Source organism: Urocitellus parryii, chromosome 4 (genome assembly GCF_045843805.1).
Source record: "Urocitellus parryii isolate mUroPar1 chromosome 4, mUroPar1.hap1, whole genome shotgun sequence".
Lineage (NCBI taxonomy): Eukaryota > Metazoa > Chordata > Mammalia > Rodentia > Sciuridae > Urocitellus > Urocitellus parryii.
The window spans coordinates 184,804,752-184,817,209 of record NC_135534.1 but is presented as its reverse complement, the minus strand read 5'-3'; positions in this window follow the sequence as shown (position 1 = coordinate 184,817,209).

Sequence of the window (12,458 nt, the reverse complement as noted above, 5' to 3'; positions counted from 1 at the left end):
GGAGGGACCTAGCTCGCAATAAACACCTCTTTGCTGCTTACATTGATCTTGGTCTCTGGTGGTCTTTTGGGGGTCCCGAATTCGAGAATAACAAATCTGCTGATTATATATATATATTATATATCTGCTCTTATAACCGAATTCTTGAATCATCTCACACATGAGCTTTGCGGGGGACACTATATCCAAACCATAGCTGAGATCTTGCTTCTAAGGCCGTTCAACCTCCTTTAATTCATAGTGCACACTATGCCAAAGTGCCATAGTTTGGGGTATTGTGTTCCAAGCCCCAACAACACCAAACCACTGGATCTGATAACCATCTTGTCTTTTCTGTTTGTTTGCTCTCTCTGGCTTTAATCCCAGATGTGACAATGAACTTTGATTCTTACATTTCATTTGCCTTTGGTCATTTCCATTGTGCTACCTTAGAAACTGATCCAAGGCAAAACACCCAAAGCTATTTGGACTTGGCTTTTGGCATCCTGCTCGTATATAACCTCATATATAACTCTAACCTCATATATAACTCCTTTTTCATGATTTGTTTGTTTTTATTATGCTCATTTTAATAGTAGCAGCTCTTAGAGACTATAATGCTGTATAACTCGAGTAGAGAGGATCATTCACATCATATTCTGCATTCAGTGATCACTGGGTTCTGACTTAGGGGGTATCTTTCCATGTACAGGACACAAAGGGAAATAAACTGCCAGAATAAATTCAGTAATAAACTCTGTAGCTTAATATTAATGTCTATTAAGTTTTATGAAACTACTAACCTTATGCAAATATAAGCACTTTCTATTCATCAAGATTTTTAAAAAGTATATATTAGAATTTTAAATCTTCTAGGTTTAAAAAAGACTCTATCACTACTGTTCTCATAAAGAAGTCATCTTTTCACAAAACTGTCTGTGATAATTGATTAGAATTCAGTCAGTTTTGGAATTTGAAGCTTATCAAACTCCCAAGACTGCAACTCACATCTGCCAACCCCTAACCCTTCGTTTATGATGAGAATTTGACAAAGGGATGTGGATAGAGCACCAGAAATCTGACAAGGCAGCATTACATCAGCAAAACAAAGCCAGAAAACTAGCATCCAGACTAAATTTTTCAAGTGTTCTTTGTTGTTTAGATTGCTATGTATTAAACTAGCAACAAAACTTTGAAATTGACCCAGAATAGTCAACCATCTAAGAAAATTAATGTAATACCAATAAGGAAAACTTTTCAGACTAAACAAAACAAAAACAAAATCAAGTAAGCAAAAAAGTCCCAAATCAATTACAAATTGAATAAAGACATCTAAATGGTAAGAAAATATTTGGGTTCATCTGAAATCTATTTCTAACTCTGACATTCCACTCTTCATCCCAACCAGGCTCTGAGGTTATGAGATTATAAAAATGTTTTCTAGCTTTAAAGAGGGGAGGAAAGAGCAGAAATGAAATCCTCCTTTCTTTTCTTCTCTTGGTGAGAACTGATTATGGTTGCAAGTTCACTGCTGCCCATTTAGCCTATTTCTGGGTGGCAGGAAGCGGGTCATGGTGAAGTGAGTGAGCACCCAACTGAGAAGTTTTCCATCTTTCATTAATTTTAGGATAGGCAATCTTTTCAGTTCCTTAATGGAACTGTGAATTACAAGAGCTCTGAGGTTATGAGATTATAAAAATGTTTTCTAGCTTTAAAGAGGGGAGGAAAGAGCAGAAATGAAATCCTCCTTTCTTTTCTTCTCTTGGTGAGAACTGATTATGGTTGCAAGTTCACTGCTGCCCATTTAGCCTATTTCTGGGTGGCAGGAAGCGGGTCATGGTGAAGTGAGTGAGCACCCAACTGAGAAGTTTTCCATCTTTCATTAATTTTAGGATAGGCAATCTTTTCAGTTCCTTAATGGAACTGTGAATTACAAGAGTCTCTCAGAACAGGAACTGGAACTCAATGAAAGGTCCCAGAGGGAATAAGGGCTCTGGAAAAGGAGAGAGACTTGTTCCTCTGCGAGCTGTAACAGGGACAGGTGTGTGGCAGACAGTCTCCAGGGAAGATGTCTCCAACTGCTGAGGCTTTATTACCCAAGGGGAAAACCAGTTTAGGAACTAATTAGAAAGGGGTTGGGAGTTTGGCTCAGTGGTAGAGTGCCTGCACACCAAAAAGTCCTGGATTCTACTCCCAGTACTGCAAAGAAAAAAAAAAAAAAAAAGCTCATTAGCAGAAATGCTGAGTGCCAATCAGCCAAGGGAGTAAGAACCTAACAACAAACAGGGTCAGACTCCAGACTGATGATAGACACCAGTTCAGGGAGTTTATTTTAGTATCTTGACCAAGAGAAGAAGGCGCTGAGTGGTCTAAACACACAAGAATAGTGACTGGAAAGTTCAAGGCTAAAAGTGAGCTGAGGTTTATCAGAACACTTGTCTAGATTGTTCCATTAGCACACTTTCTCTTACCCATTTGACAATTGAAAGTGGCTTTTTCAACATCACAATGCATGAAGGCCTTTCAAAGGCAATTTGTCTAAAACATGACAGTCCTACTTAGATGTGAAAGAATGTTGTTCATGTCCTAAGGTCTCCTCCAGACTTTTGTGAGGAGCATGCTGGGAAAGGGGGAATGTTAGATCTGAAGTCAAAAGTTCAGTGCTTAACTGGAAGATTCTTGTTAAGTGAGCCCTTTAACATCTCTGGAGTCTCAGTTTCAGTACCAGTTTCAGTACTTGAAAGCGGGCGTTGAAAATACTTGTCTAATTTACCTTACAATCTGTTAGCAAAATTAAGTTATATACTTATGGTGTATATTTTGATAAATTATAAAACTTTATACAAACTTAACTTTAAAAACCATATGTGGCAGGGCTGGGAATGTGGTGAGAAACCAGTCTCTACCTCAGAGCCAAGCATGTCCAAGGAAGGGGGCATGATCCTTATCCTTGGAAAGACCCACAGAGCACTCCTAGGCACATACCCACCCTGCTGAGTTGTTTATCTATAAATAACAGGAGAGATCTGCTGTGCCAGGTGTCCCTGACTCAGTCAGGCTAGGTGAGGACCCATAGCAACCCCCCAGCAGCCACCAATCAGCATAAGACAGGGAAAATACCTGGGATGCCAGATGACCCTCCCAGTAGTTTATGGTGGTTGATAACATGTTGGGAAACCATGTAGTTTGGCATGTATAGCCCTCGTGGCCTAAACCAATCAGTTCAAAGGAATCCCCCTCTTGTACTAACCAATCACCCCTGCCCAACTTGTTCCTGCCAGTGAATGTGCTAATCATGTTTTAGAGTTGTTTTATGATTTTCCCGAAGTGTGTGATGATTTGCTAAGAGATGCTATGATGTATGTGAAGTCCCTGCCTTCCCCAAAGAGTGTATAAAACTGCTGCAAACCCTGGGCTTGGGGCCTCTCAGCGTCACCAGTTGCTGTGTGTGCGCGCGGAGGACCGAGCTAGCTCGCAATAAACACCTCTTTGCTGCTTACATGGAAGAGTCTCTGGTGGTCTTTTGGGGGTCCCGAATTCGAGCATAACAAGAGGTGGAGCACTGGCCTAGTATGCATGAGGCACCGGATTCAATCCTCAGCACACATAAATGTAAAATAAAGATATTGTGTTCACCTATAGCTAAAATATAAATATTAAAAAAAAAAACAAGTGGCAAACCATGGAGGATGACTAGCAGAGTCAGCCAACATGAGGTAACGAAAGCTGAGGATTCGTAACCACCTCATTGAGGTTTTTTCTAACTTCTGTCCCTACAAAATCTTTCCCTACCAAAGTATCAAGTCTGAAGAGCAAAAGCAAAAATCTCGACAACTTCATGCATCCCAGGGCTTGGTAAGCATCATCCTTAATATAGAGTATCTGCCAATTAATATTTGTTGAATTGTAACACTGCCTGTAGCTTCCAAATTTATATGTTGATTAGCCAAGAGGGTAAATATAAGGAAATTGGGAAAGGAAAGAAAAAAGCAGCCTTACTTTATAACAGGGGAAAACAGCCCTGTCATTGTGGTCCTTGCTGTACCCTGTTCCTTCCTGAGGGCAGCCGGTGCCGGCCACTCTACACTGTCAAGAGCTCTGTAGGTTTCCCAGAGGAGCAGCTTTGTGCGGCTGAACACAGGACCTGCATTCTTCTTGCACTTTTAGGGGGTAGGTTTACTGACAAAGTCATTGTCCCTCTCTTCCTGGCCTTAGCTCTCTGCAGATCTAGTTATGCTGTTTAGGTTCATGAAGTACAAATTAACATAATCCGATTAGATTAGCTGCTGAGGGGTCTTTGGTCTGAAAAGCAGAGAGAAGAAAAGTGTCTCACAAAGAGGGGAGCCTGGAGCATGGGAGGGGAGGGGGAACAATTGCTCCTGTGCCCCTGGCCTGAATGCTTGCACCTGCACAAACCCTCTTGTAAATAAGGACTCTCAGATGGTATTAAAGAGGGACTGAGGAGTCCAGGGAGCTCCAGGAGGTAAGCATGGTAGAGAGAAAGGCAAGAGAGCAGCTCTGCATCCCATTAATTGATTTATCTGGATTGGCAAAGCTGGGGTTGCTGACAGAAGAGAATGTCCGTTTGATTCCTACTCAGCATTGAGAGTGGTCAGCCCCATAATCTGATCTATTGAGATAACATCTTAGAATCCCTGCAAGAGACTGATAAGGGGTTTACTTACAGGGAACAAAGTGCATTGGATGTTTGATTTTAGCACTTTCTGAATTGGACTTCTGTATCTTTCCTTTATTTCTGGAAAAGAAAAAGAAAGCTAGGTGATGGTTTTAGGCCTTTGGGTAATTTGTACTTAAAACCCACAAAAGACAAACCCAACAATCAACTGTTGACTGCCCTTTTCTTGACTATGGACAGTTTGGAGGAAAATTGAAGTTTTCACTATTTTTGAAAATAAAAAAGGGACTCTAACCTTAGGTGTGCTGTAGATGTTGAGTTTCAAGCAAGTGGTTTTGTTTTTGCCATTCTTAGTGGAAGAAAGACTTTTCTTTCCAAAAATCTTAAGGAATACTGAGATACACTTACTGGGGACCCAGCACTAAATGCAACAGTTTACATGATTCTCAGGGAACATCTAAATGTGTCTAACTCCATGGGAATAACAGAAAGCCTTCTGTGAGGACTGACTTATGATGTGATTCACATCTAAGGTCAGGGAAAGAAGTAAAGGAGTCACCTCCAAGTAGAGATGGCTCTTTTCTATTGAGCAATCTTCCTAAATGCCAGTCAAGGTAATTTATTTATTTATTTGTTTATTTTTAAAGAGAGAGTGAGAGAAGAGAGAGAGAGAGAGAGAGAATTTTTAATATTTATTTTTTAGTTCTCGGCGGACACAACATCTTTGTTGGTATGTGGTGCTGAGGATCGAACCAGGGTGGCACGCATGCAAGGCGAGCGCGCTACCGCTTGAGCCACATCCCCAGCCCAGTCAAGGTAATTTAAACCTGAGCACAACAGAACCCATCACTACTTTTGGATAATTTTTCTATTACCAAATCTTCATCTGATAGAAAACCCAGAACACCAAGCAGATTACTCTGTGGTTTGAAAAAAAAAAAATTTGTTTTCAATCATTGCCTGCCTGCAGTGAAGATTTCTTTCACAGGCAGTTTTTGTCCTTAAAGACAGAAGAAATAGTAAAATAAATTTGGCCTTTGCTGCCCAGCAGATCTAGGTTCAGAGCCCAGCCTTCCTTTTTGCTAACTGCGTGCTCTCAGGTTTGTCTCTGAGAATCTTCTAAGCCACAATGTCCCCCAAACTGTAAGCTGGAGCAAAAACTTCCAATAAATATATGTTAGAAAGATTAAAGATTGCATTTATAAAATATCTGACCCAAAACAGACACACAATGAGTATTAACAACCCTTGCTTGAGGTGTTTGTACTTTGACTTTCCTCCCAACTGAAACCTTCCATATTCAGATACACACACATCATGTGTCCATGATACCCAAGCACAGTGCACAGAGCTTTTTAGTTCCACGGGCTATGTTTTCTCTACTTTGTCTTCCCTGTTGTTTTACCAGTACATCTATTCTTTTCAATTTCTGTGATGGAGCATCTTTGCTCCTGGAGCCAAGTGCCGCACAGCCTCTCAGGGAGAAACAAAAGAGATGCTGCAGGGTTGTTTCAGAAGGTCTAGAGCCTGGTGAAGAAGGTCAGTCTGTGAAGCAGAGAGGAAAACAGTTTCTACCTGCTAAAAGCCAGGGTGAACCTGTTGAATATAGAATACCATAAGTGTGAGATGGGGATCTTGAAATCTCATATCTAGAGGAAAGAATAAGAAGCAGATCAGGAAAAAGCTTTGGAAGCTCATTAGCTCTAACAGCCCTTATCTTCCTCAGGCTTCAGTGGAAACACTGCATTTCATACATCCTCTTGTATAGAGCAGCTGGATATGGCATACAAGGAGTGCAGTAAGGCATCCTTAGTAGACAAGGCACTCACCTATATAAATTAATATTGTGACTTCCCACATAGATTTTACCAAAATTCCTTTGCAAAAAGTCTGACTTTTAAGCAGATTTTTTTTTTATCGTGATCAAGATGTAGAAGAGGAACGTAATTTCACTATATGAAAACTCTGATCAAATAAGATTTATCAAATGATGTATGGAAATATATTGATATTATATATCTCAATAAAATTTACTAACTGGTCCTTATTTGCAGGAGGGGCCAGTAAAAACTGTCCTGCCTTCTGTGCCCCAGAAGGTTGGACCTTACAAACCACTCTGGTCTCCCTCACGACAGGGCCTAATAGCCAGAATCCAAAAGGACAAAAGTCTCAGAGTGAATGGGAACTTTCTAAATATGACTCAAAATACGAACCATAAAATAGACAAATTTTACTACATTAAAATCAAATTCTTTGGGGGGATTTTTATGTTTTGCTTTTTGTTTTGTTTTATTTTGTTATTGAGGATTTAATCCAGGGGCACTTAACCACTGAGCTATATTCCCAGATTCCTTTTTATTTTTTTATTTTTTTTTTATTTTGAGCAGAGTCTTGCTAAGTTGTTCAGGATCTTGCTAAATTGCTGAAACTGGCCTCAAACTAGTAATCCTCTTGCCTCATCCTCTTCAGTTGCTGGGATTACAGGTGTGTATCAACGCATGTGGGTGAAATCAAATCTTATATATGGCAAACAGTATAAATAAAACCAAGGACAAATAAAATGTTGGGTAAACATATTTATAACTCACATAACAGAAAAAGTGTTGATATCCTTCATATATAAAGAACTTCTAGAAACTAGAAAGAAAAAGGCAAACAACCCAATAGATATAAAGGCAAAAGTCATCTAAGACAGTCTGTAGAAACAGAATTATAAATGACCCATAAACATATGATGCCAGCTCATTCATAATTTAAAAAAATGCATATTAAAACCATAGTCAGGGTTGTGGCTCTATGGAAGAGTGCTTGCTTCACATGTGTGAGGCACTGGGTTTAATCCTCAGCACCACATAAAAACAAATAAATAAAATAAAGGTATTGCTTCCATCTACAAGTAAAAATATTAAAACAAAATAAAACACAGTCAGATAACATTTTCTCCTATCAGTTTGGCAAGTATCTCAGCAATTGTCAACCATACTTGTCGGTGAATTTGTGTTTAAAGAAGAATGCTCATGTTGCTGCTAAAACAGCACTATCTTACAGATATACATGCTTACAGGTATAGCACCTGCAAGCTTGGAAATCAAATGTGTTGAAGGATATTTATTGCAGCATTGTTAGGATCAGCAAAACCAGAAACATCCCAAGAGTCCCTTAATGAGGGACTAACTAACATTGTGCATCTACATGATGTAATACATATAGATATAATACATGCAGATATACATGGTGTAATACATATAGATGTTAAAAAGAATAAGAAAGTCCTCTATGAATTGGGAAGATCTCCAAAATATAACAGTAAGAGGGATAAACAGGGCTGGGGATGTAGCTCAGAGGCAGCACACTTGCCTAGCATGCAAGAGACCCTGGAAGCAATTCCTAGCATGGGGGGGAGAGAGAGAGAGAGAGAGAGAGAGAGAGAGAGAGAGAGAGAGAGAGAGAGAAAGAGACTGAGAGACACCTCATAGTTGTATTTGCATAAAAAACCACTGATGAATAAAAGTAGAAGTAGATTGGATGGATAAAGGATAAACCAGGATTTTTCCAGTGTTTATCAATATCTTGCCATTTTGCCCAGGCTGGCCTACAACTCCTGTGCTCAAGCAATCCTCCTGCCTCAGCCTTCTGCATAGCTAGGTAGGACCAAGGGCACAGATGTATACCATCAGGTTTGGATCAAAAGTTAGAGACTTTTGAAACACTTCATAATTTATAAACATGGCAGTTGAACTGAGACCATTTTAATTTGAGTATACCTACATAACCACAAACAATAGAATATATAAATTTTAACTTATATATTTACACATTTGGCTCACCCACTTCAATGTTTTACCTGAACAGGTGACACTGATTTTACTATTTTTTTAGACAGAAGAACATGGGGCGGGGAGGTGGGGGATGATGACAATTCTGAAACTTTTTTAATTTTAAAGTTTTGCTAATTTTTACATCCCAAAAGTAGTGCTGGGGATCAAACCTAGGGCCTCTCAAATGCTAGACAAGAGTTCTACCGGTGAGCTATACGCCCCAGCCAAACCGTATTCTATAAATTTCTATATTTCCTCTGTAAATATATTTTCATAGGGCTCCAAAGTAAAACTGGTTTTTAGAAGATGCCAGTCCCAATTTGGCAAATACTCTTTATTCTGTCCTTAGCTGCCTGCTCCCCTTTGTCTTTCAAAATCTGCTCATCCAGGAACAGACAGAGCACTTTTGGCTTTACTCATACTGCTTAAAAGCTTTAGTCTAATAGAAGCCAAAGAGGGAGCATGTCTGGGGCCTGTCCCATTGGAGCATTACCACGCCATTACAATGAGATGGGAGGCACTCCCAAGTCCCCTGGATTAAGGCTCACTCCAGGTTCCTCCTCCATGTGGGACTTGGAGCTGGTGGTAGATCTTCTATGATCTCCACTGCCTTGACCAGAATGTTAGAGGAAATCAGAAAACAGGGTCGGAGGCCACCTGTTTCTCTTTTCCAAACTCTAACTGGAAGGAGGAAGCAGAATGCTGGCAGATTTCATGACACTACCCTTACAGACTCAATAATCTCTTGTAAGGTTCTATCTAGCTCCTCCCAGGAATTGTTCAAGCACCATTGTCTCAAGTTTGACATTTCCTTCAGAACTGATTCTTTGTGCAGTGCCTACCTGGAGTCCAAGTGGTGGCCTATCTATACATCCCCTTCAGAGGCACAATTTCTGGTGTAATGGTACCCTCACAAGTGTACCACATATAGGTGGAAAGAGAACCTGTGGCACACATATTCAAATGTGCACCGCACATCATAAGGTAAAATTAAATCTTTACATATTAATGAAAGACATAAAAAAATGCACTGAGGCTCTCTGGCTTCTAAAGCAGGTGCGAACTGTGTCAGCACAGCACTCCACTTACCTCCAAGTACAAGAGGATCTCCATGGCCAAAAAACTGAGCAATGTAGTCTTGCTGAATCCAAGAGGCTTAATTCTATGCTGTTTCCCAATCTTTTTACACCTGAGACTTGTAAATGATTAACAAGTATTGAAACAAAATGTCTACACTGAGTATTGCAAAGAGAAGAATGCAATCCATACCAAGTGAATAAAAAACCAGTTGGTGCATTTCCTTAAGCCCTCCTTCCTCCTCAACTCCAGAGGAGCTAAAACCAGGAATTGTGGAGGAGCTAGGGTTGGACTGCAGAAGGGAATGGAATGAGATGGACATTTTGAACTGGCCTGAATTGGCCTATATACCATAAAGGGACAGGAAGAGAAGACTAGGTAGAGCATGGTAGATGGCAATCACTGGAAAAGCAAAACAAAACGCAAAACTATTTCATGATGACAATTCACCAAGTCCATCCCATGGAACTAGCCAGCTGCACTGGCAGCCATCACATTCAGTATGACTATGGAGTCTCATTGCGATGTTAACCCCAGCCTGGTGGTTCTGAACACAGTCTCTTTTCCCCAGGCAGTATGTTGTATCTTTACCCAATTGCAGTATTTGGGTAGTGTATCTGGTCCATGAGTTTCCATTAAAATGATTGAAGTCAAAAGGAATTAATTACTCTGATGTAAATAAAGATGTGAAAAGCCAGGCTGGCTTTATACAAGGCAGTAATATTGAGTCGAAAACAACAGAATCAAATGCTGGTTCTGCAGTACAAACTTGGCCAAGTTAGCTACCCTTCCATACTCATCTATGAAATGGGAATAATAATGTCAATATAATATTAATTAACATTACATGTAAAATATAATATTGTTATGAAGGTTAAATAAGCTGATCCACTGGGCATTCTTGGTTTAGTACCTGGTAGATAGTAAGCACTTACTATTAATCTTACTCTTACTATTATAATTTTATAAATGTTGGAAATATCTCTGAAATAGAAACTTAGGCACATAATTTTTAAAGGTTGTCCCTCCCCCGCAAAAAAAAGGCAGGGCCTCACTATATTGCTCAGGCTTGTCTTGAACTTGTGGGTTGAAATGGTCCTCCTGCCTCAGCCTCCAGAGTAGATGGGACTATGGGTGCATACCATGGCACCTGGCTCATATACATAATTCTTTGACTATAATTATGATTCTTCCTTTATGTTAGGTTCCTAGAAAGACAATTACATAGGTCCAAGAATGTGAGCTTGTTGACTACATGCACCCATTTTTAAATTTCTTCGGTAAAGACAATTTAACAGCTTTCTTCATTAGTTTACCAGGGAATTCTTAGCTCTGGAAATTAAATTCTTAGCATAAACATTACTGGTAGATTACAGACCTAACTAAGGCTTGTATAAAAATTTAGAGTGCTTCAAAATTTTCTTGGCGATACACCATTAGTAATAAAGAGACCATAAATGGCAAGTTTCCCTGTTCCTATTTCAGTCCAACAGGCTCAGAGGTGGGTATGTGGCTCAGGAGACCTTGCCTCACCCCCTCTGGCCTCCTGTAATCCTTTAAATGACACCATTCCTTGGCATTCCTTTCCTGACACCTGCTTTAAATCCCTCACTTTGCATTGCCATTGGACTTTCAGATTCCCCCCATATCTTTGACCTCTTTATCTAAGGATGTGACTTTCCACTGATCTTTGGCCTAGGGGTCAGCAGTTAAGCTGTCCATTCTCCAAACCCCTTTTATCTTCTGCCTTTTTAAGAACAATGCCAGTTGCGCATAATTTATACTGGTTTTGGCCATCTCAAGCCATTCTTAGGTGATGAAATTTCATAAGGCAGGTGCTAGAGATTTCTTGAATGAAAATTATGAAAACAAACTTTTAAGAACATTATAGACTTTGGATTTCTCAGGAAAATTCATCCAGTTCAAGCTTCATTTTAATGCCATTTTTTTTTAAGGAGGCCAAAAATAGAACCAGCCTTGGTATAGTTTTCATATTTTGAAAGTGGGGACCATTTGCAGGGCTATGGCAAGGATTAAGTGTTAGAAACTGTCTGTCCTCAAGTAGATTTTAGCTTTTTAGGAGGAAAAAAAATATACAGAGATGTCTATAACACAAGGCAGAGAAAATAAGGGTAAGGAGTTGTAATGCCAGATTCATGGGAACCCAATAGACCTCCAGGAGCTGAATCCGATGCAATCACACAAAAGTCTTTATTGTAAGCTTGAGCCTGGACTCACAACCGTTTCCCATGCAGGAGTCCTGAGGAGTAAGCCTGGGCCCTTAGTCCAGTGAGGTTTTTGGGGGGATACTCCATGCATCACAACATCACACAGTAAATAATTTCACACCGCGGGAAAATCAAACAACAACTCTTAACATTGGTTAGCACATTCACTGGCGGGAACAAGTTGGGTAAGGGTGGTTGGTGAGTTTAAGAGGTGGATACATTTGAACTGATTGGCTTAAGCCATGAGGGGTGTACGTGCTAAACTACAGGTTTCCTAACATGTTATCAATCACAGAAACTAGTGGGAGGTTCACCTGGCATTTCAGGTATTTTCCCTGTCTCACGCTGATTGGTGGTTACTCATCTAGTGTAACTGAGTCAGGAACACCTGGTGTCACAGATCTCTCCGGTTATTTACAGACAAACAACTAAGCAGGATGGGTATGTGCCTAGGAGCCCTCTGTGGGTTTTTCCAAGGACAAGGGTCACACCCCCTCCCTCTGGACAGGCCTTGAAGTAGAAGCTGGTTTCTCAAAAATGGAGTCACATCAGTTTCTCAATGTCAGATAAGAGCATTCTAAGAAAAGAGAGAAGAGCTTGCATAGTAGACATCTAGGGAGGACTTCACATAAGATACAGTATTTAAGAGAATTGGTACAAGTAGGGGGGTGAGTAGGAGTGAGGATGGAAACATTTATCCAAGCATTTGGAATCATAAGA